This window comes from Corylus avellana, chromosome ca11, assembly GCF_901000735.1.
Source record: "Corylus avellana chromosome ca11, CavTom2PMs-1.0".
Taxonomy (NCBI): Eukaryota; Viridiplantae; Streptophyta; class Magnoliopsida; order Fagales; family Betulaceae; genus Corylus; species Corylus avellana.
This window is the reverse complement of record NC_081551.1, coordinates 14,113,794-14,120,952: the sequence shown is the minus strand read 5'-3', so window position 1 is coordinate 14,120,952 and position 7,159 is coordinate 14,113,794. Positions and strand designations below refer to the sequence as shown.

Below are 7,159 nucleotides of genomic sequence, written 5' to 3'. Positions count from 1 at the left end.
ATCATTCCTGCGATCGAGTGCACCCGTGAGCCAAAGAACAATGTGGCGGCTGGCCTTATTTTGGAAAGAGCCTTAGGGTTTATTTTACGATTTCTAGGGTTTCTAGGTGCTTCTAGGTTTCCCCTAACCTCTATAAATAGGCATGCAAACATAGAAAAAGACACACAATCTCTTGGAGAAGAATTTGTGGTTCTTCAAGAAGCATTTTTCCGGGTTTATTCTTTTCATATTTATTTTATTATGAAGATGATTAGCAACAAACTTATGTGTAACTAAATACTTTAGTAGGGCTAGATTGAAGCCCTAATCATGTCTCTTTAATATTTCAATATTGGCGCCTTTGTGATAATCATATTATGATGCTTAACTTGATTATTTCCTGCTTTATTGAATTCTTCATATGAATGTGTGTGGCCAGCATATGCATGTGGTATGGATTAGTTACTTAAGTCAATTTGGATGGAGTCATGGGCTTAATAGAGTAACAAAAGATATCTTTGCGGATTCTTGCGGTAATCAACATGGGGAATCGGGAGTATACACACATGCCCTAGGCCTCATGTGTTTGTCGATTTTCATTGAATTTATGCTTTCTTAAAGAACAACTTAGTATACACTCATGCTAAATTCTTTGAGAAAGAAACGAATTAGGCTATACACCAATGCCTAATTCGTTGCTTAGGAAGATCAATAGTTTAAAGAATTAGACTATACACCCATGCCCTTAAGTTGGCAAACATTAAGTAATCTCGATATGATTAAAACACTGGCATATTGTTATATTATTTGAGTATGATTAGTGGTGGATATCAAAGCCCTACCTTTTATTCTTATTGAATAAAAAATCAATCTTTTCTCTCGTTTTAATTGAAGAATTAATTTTAATCAAAATTTACCAATCCTTGTGGGAATGATCTCGTACTTGCACCCTATACTTAGGGGTGTTAAACGAGCAAGCCATTCACGAGCGAGCTTGGGATTGGCTCGTATAAGCTCGACTTGTGTTTGACTCGATTATTAAATGAGGTGTTTCGTGAACACAAATACTGGCTCGAATATTAAACGAAGCAAGTTTGACTCGACTCGGTTAGGCTCGTGAACATCTTGTATAAGGCTCGAATTGGTAGTTGTTCACATAGTTGCTCATATTAATATTAAAAATTGATATATGTTTTTTTTCCTAATAGCATCCTTTTATTATAAAAGGATGAATATATTCTCTTCGAAACCAAGTGCCTTGCTGTCTTGACTCAAGTTCCATACTCGACTAGCCAGGCTAAGCAAATGCTCATATGCAAGCTAGCTTCTTGAGCCGTTTAAGAGTACTTAAAGTTTAAATTTATAGTAAAATAAATAAATTAAATGTAAGAGCCAGCTCGACTTATTATGAGCTCAAGCTCGAGCTCAATTTTTTGGCTCGTCCTTAAGCTCGGCTCGAGCTCGAGTAAAATTTAAACGAGCCGAGCCCAAACAAGGGAAGCTCGCTCAAGCTCGGCTTGTTTACACTCCTACCTATACTTTTGTTTTGATCTTGTGCACTTGCGAGTAAAATGTGACAAATATTATCTATTAATTTATGTAGTATTTGTCACAACAAGTTTTTGGCGCCGTTGCCGGGGATTGCGTTAAATTCTGTTTAAAATTATTTCCCTTTAGTTTTATTATTTTTAAATCTGTTCATTTTTTTTTTTTTTAAAATACCAAAATCTAATTCTTTTGCTTTCTGTTTTTAGTTTTGTTTCAGTTCTGCGGATAGCCTGCGTTTTGTTCATGCAATCGAGCGTATACCAGAAGCAATCGAGCGCATGTCTGTGCTCGACCACATACTAGGAGCGATCGAGCACACTGCCAGGAGCGATCGTGACAACAGCACTGAAGCTGTTGTAAGTGCAGAAACTGATCATTTTCATGCAAGGGCTTCGATCTAAAAACCCAACCATCATTCCAATTGATCTAGAAATTGAGCGAACTATTTGAAAAAGGCCCAAAGACAACTTCGACACAAAAGAAGAGTTCAAGGTTGAAGAAGAACTTGAAGTTGAGGAACTGATGGTAGGACAGCTCATGAACCAACCACCACTAGTGTAGAGACCTATGAAGCATGCCTTCATTCCACAAAACCTCGACCAGCCATCATGCATTGCCTACCAACCAGAAGTACAGGGCACCTTCAATTTGTCCCCTCACATACTCAACACTTTGACTCATTTCAGTGGCACACCTAATGAGGATCCACACTTGCACCTTAGGGTTTTCTTTGATCTCTGCAAGACTCAAAACATCCTAGGCGTAACTCTAGAGGGAATCAGGTAATCAGGTTAATCCTCTTTCTTTTTTCTTCAAAAGATAATGCTAAGTTGTGGTTACATTCCTTCCCTGCAGATTCCATTCATATGTGGGAAGAGTTAGCCACTAAATTCCTCAAGAAGTTTTTCCCAGCTCAAAAGACAAGGCAACTTGGAAGGAAGATTCAAACATTTCAACAAAGAGATAGAGACCTTTTCTTTGAAGCATGGGGGCACTTCAATGAGTTGGGTCTCAAGTGTCCATATCACAACCTACCTTAAGATGATCAGGTATAAGCTTTTTATGAAGGATTGAATGACACTAACAAAGGTATCGTTGATTCAACTTGTGGAGGTGTGCTTATGGAAAAGAGCTGTGAGGAAGCCATGGAGCTTTTCAAGACATTGAGTGAGCACTCCCAACAATTCTCATCCAGAGGGAGACAAGGAGTAAAGAGTAAGGGCATGTATGAAGTAAACACAAATAGCGGAGTGCAAAATCAGATGGCTGCCATGGAGAGAAAACTAGATATGCTTGTAAAAGTCATGACTACTCAGAACATCTCTTCTGTTCAGCAAGCTGCACAACTCCAGGTATGTGTCATATGTTGCAATTCTGATCACACTACTAAGACTTGTCCTTTGTATTCATTTGTAGATCAAAAGCAAGCAAACTATGTGGAACAGAACAATTACCCTCCCAAGAACAATCCATACTCCAACACCTCCAATCCAAGGTGGCACAACCACCCCTATTTCTCATGGAGCAACAATCAGAATATTCTGAACCCTCAAGGACAGTAGAGGAACTTCCAACAAGCAGTCCAACCAGTTTAGGAGTCAAAGAAGAATGACCTGGAAAGTATGGTACTCAAATTAGTGACTTCATAATAGGAATTTATGACTTCGCAACACTAAACCAATGCAAGGACCGAGCAATCTATCCAAAGACTAGAAGCACAAATGGGGCAAACGGCCAACGAGCTGAATGAAAGAAAGAGGGGTGAATTTCCAGCCCAAACAATACCCAATCCAGGGGGTTGCCAACAATTGAAAGCAGTCTCAACTCTTAGAAATGGCAAGGTCATAGGAACTGAAGAGACAGCACAAGCACCTCCAGCTGAAGCCTCAACATCCAAGGTAAGTGAAATAGAGAAGGTGAATGCACCACCCTTCCCTCAGAGGTTAGTATAGCCAAAGACAGAAAAGAAATTTCTTGACATTTTTGAAACTTTGAGAAAAGTAGAGATTGGCATTCCTTTAATAGAAGCAATTCAACAAATCCTTCATATGCTAAATTTTTAAAGGAGTGCTGCACTCATAAAAGAAAGTTTCAGGAGCATGAAACGGTAGCTTTAATAGAAGAGGTAAGTGCAGTCTTGTTAAGAAAACTATCACCAAAGCTGAAAGATCCCGGTAGTTTTACTATTCCTTGCAGGATTGGTGACCATCTTTTTGAGCGTGCATTACTGGATCTAGGAGCTGGTGTCAATTTGTTACCATACAATGGGTATGAGATGTTGGGTTTGGGGGAGCTTCAACCGACTTCAACCACCTTACAATTGGCAAACAAAAGCATCAAAAGACCAAGAGGCATATTGGAAGATGTCTTGGTAAAGGTAGATCAATTTATTTTACCTGCTAATTTCATTGTGTTAGATATGGAAGAATGCCCTATGCCATTGCCTTCGCTTATTATTTTAGGAAGACCCTTTATGAGAACAGGTGATACAAAAATTTGTGTAAAAAAGGGTACTGTAAGTATGAAGTTAAATGGTGAGAAGATCGAATTCAAGATATTTGATGCATTGAAATTACCCCAAGATAATCTAGAAATCTTTAATGTCTGTATAATTCAAGGTGTTGTTGAGAATGTTTTTCAGGTCCATCATATTGACCCATTGGAGGCCATCCTCACTCATAGTATCACACAACAAGACATTGAGCCAAACTTTGAGATGTTACTGATGACATCATTGAGGTCATGCACCTTTTTGAGTCCTCTCCATAACATCCAAGTAAGTATCCCCTCCCTTTGAAACTCTTGTGCCTACTAACACTACTCTTGTCCCTTCTATTGTCAAGGCATGAAAATAGGAATTGAAGCAGATGCCAGAACATTTTTCATATGCTTACTTGGGAGAGAATCGGACCCTACTGTTAAGTGCCAAAATATTTATATTTTAGTTCTTAAACTTATATGTGTTAATTCTTTAGTGTTGTTAGTTTGTGCAATTTTACTTTCTTTTTGTATTTTCTTTGTTTTATAGGTTTTTGGAAGAAAAGAAAGCGTTTCCGGAAAAGTTCGAAGCTTAAAGGAAAAATTGGAAAGACCTAGAAGATATGATTAAGCTTATCCAATCATAATATAATGTGGTTAAGTTTAATCAAATAAAGGAAATGATTAAATCGGAATTTCTCAAATTGGAGTCAAAATCGGATTGGATTCAAATTTGGATTATGCACATATCTCGGTATTTTGATCATAACTTTCAGCTCAAATATCCGATTAAGGTGATTCAAGCGGAATTAGAAAGATAACTCAAAATTACACAAATAATTATGATATATAATTTTCCCAATTCGGACTGAAGCTATGCCAAAATCCCCCCGTAAGATAGGAACGCAATTTTGGGCGAATCCTATTCTGATTTGGACTAAGGTTTTCTTTATCCTAATTGGACTAGGACTTAAATCTCCAAATTTACTAGGATTACTAGGGCTTCTAGGACTCTCCTAAGCCCTATAAATAGACCTCTAAGCCTCACAATTCAATACACAATTTCAAGGAGACAACTTTGGAGAGAGGAATTGGATGCTACTTCTAGAAGCGATTTTCGGTTCTTTCTTTCCTATTTCTTTTTAGTTTTATTTTAATTATGTGTAACTAACTCTTAAGGAGAGCTAGATTGAAGCCCTAGTTATGTTTATTTAATATTTTAATATTGGGGCCTTTGTGATAATCATATTGTGTTGCTTAACTTGATTAATTCCTGTTTTCTTGAATTCCTCATATGTATGTGATTGGCCATTATCTACATGTGGTATGGACTAGTTAATTAAATCAATTTGGATGATCGAGTCCTTGGTTTAATAAGAGTAGCAAAAGAAATCTATATCGGGTTCTTGGGTTCATCAACATAGAGAACCGGGAGTAGACACCTATGCCCTAGGTATCATGTGTTTGTCGATTTTCACAAATTTATGCTTTCTTAAAGAACAACTTAGTAGACACCTATGCTAAATCCTTTAAGAAAGAAAAGAATTAGAGTAGACACCCATGCCTAATTCGCTGCTTAGGGAAATCAATATCTAAAGGAGTAGATAGCCATACTTTTAGGTTGACAAACATTAAGCATTCATAATATGATTAGATCATTGGCATATTGTTATATTATCTAAGTATGATTAGTGGTGGATATCAAAGCCCTGCCTTTACCTTTTCATTTATCTTTATATCTTTTTCACAATATCAATTTAGTGACAATTTGATATTTTTATTAATTCTAAAACAAAATCAACAATCCTCGTGGGATTGATCTCGTACTTGTTGCACTATACTATCGTTTGATCTTGTGCACTTGCGAGTAAAACGTACTAAATATTATCTATTAATTTAGGTAGTATTTGGCACAACACTTACCGGTGATAGTTGCTGCAAACTTAAGTTTGGGGGAAGAGGAGAAGCTATTGTGAGTTCTTAGAAAACACAAAACTGCTTTAGGATGGACTATTGCCGACATCAAGGGAATAAGTCTGGTCAAGTGAATGCATCAAATTCTCCTTGAGGATGAAGCAAAGCCAACCAGGGATGCAGGAAGAAGACTCAACCCACACATGAAGGATGTAGTCAGAGCTGCAGTTTTGAAAATATTAGATGTTGTCATCATTTATCCCAGGCCAAAGAATAGTGGGATCACAGTGGTGAAGAATGACAAAGATGAGTTGGTACCTATAAGAGCCACCACCGGTTGGAGGGTATGTATTGACTACCAAAGGCTAAACAAGGTAACCTGAAAAGATCACTTTCCCTTGCCATTCATTGATTAGATGCTAGAAAGGTTAGCCGGCCATAGATATTACTGCTTTAGGGTTTAGGGATGGTGGAGAAATTCATTGAGGTATTTATGGATGATTTTAGTGTTTTTGGCTCTAACTTTGATGAATGCCTCAATCATCTGCAAATTTTCCTCAAGAAGTGTGAAGAATGCAATTTAGTGCTCAATTGGAAAAAGTGCCACTTTATGGTACAACAAGACATTGTGCTGGGTCATGTTATTTCGAAAAATGGTATTGAGGTGGATAAGGCCAAGATTGACATCATCTCCAAACTCCCTCCTCCTATGATGGCCAAGGGTGTAGGAAGTTTTTTGGGACGTGCCGGGTTCTACATAAGGTTTATCAAGGATTTCTCAAAAATATTTAGACCCCTCTATGGATGCCTTCAAGATATTGAAAAAGCTGCTCACATTTGCACCAATAATGATGGCACTTGATTGGAGTCTTCCATTTGAGCTCATGTACGATGCTAGTGACTTTGCCTTGGGAGCTGTTTTAGGTCAAAGAATCAACAAGGTACCTCATGCTATATATTATGCTTCTAGAACTTTGAATGATGCTCCGCTAAATTATTCTACTACTGAGAAAGAATTGTTAGCTGTCATATTTGCTTTAAAGAAGTTTAGGTCGTACTTAGTTGGTTCTAAGGTTATTGTATTCACTAACCATGCTGCTTTGAGATATTTGTTTGCTAAAAGGATGCAAAGCCTAGATTGGTCAGATGGGTACTATTATTACAAGAATTTGACTTTGAGATTAGGGACAGAAAGGGTAGTGAGAATGTGGTTCCAGATCACCTATCAAGGTTACTTCTG

The 7,159-nt window shown here is 37.5% G+C and overlaps 1 non-coding gene across 1 annotated transcript; it reads right to left on the bottom strand.

The window, feature by feature from the left end:
• Positions 1–2,453: 2,453 nt before the first annotated feature.
• LOC132166835 (small nucleolar RNA R71) lies at positions 2,454–2,560 on the bottom strand. The gene has a single exon (XR_009438636.1). It is a non-coding gene; the product is annotated as a small nucleolar RNA R71 (small nucleolar RNA).
• Positions 2,561–7,159: the final 4,599 nt, after the last annotated feature.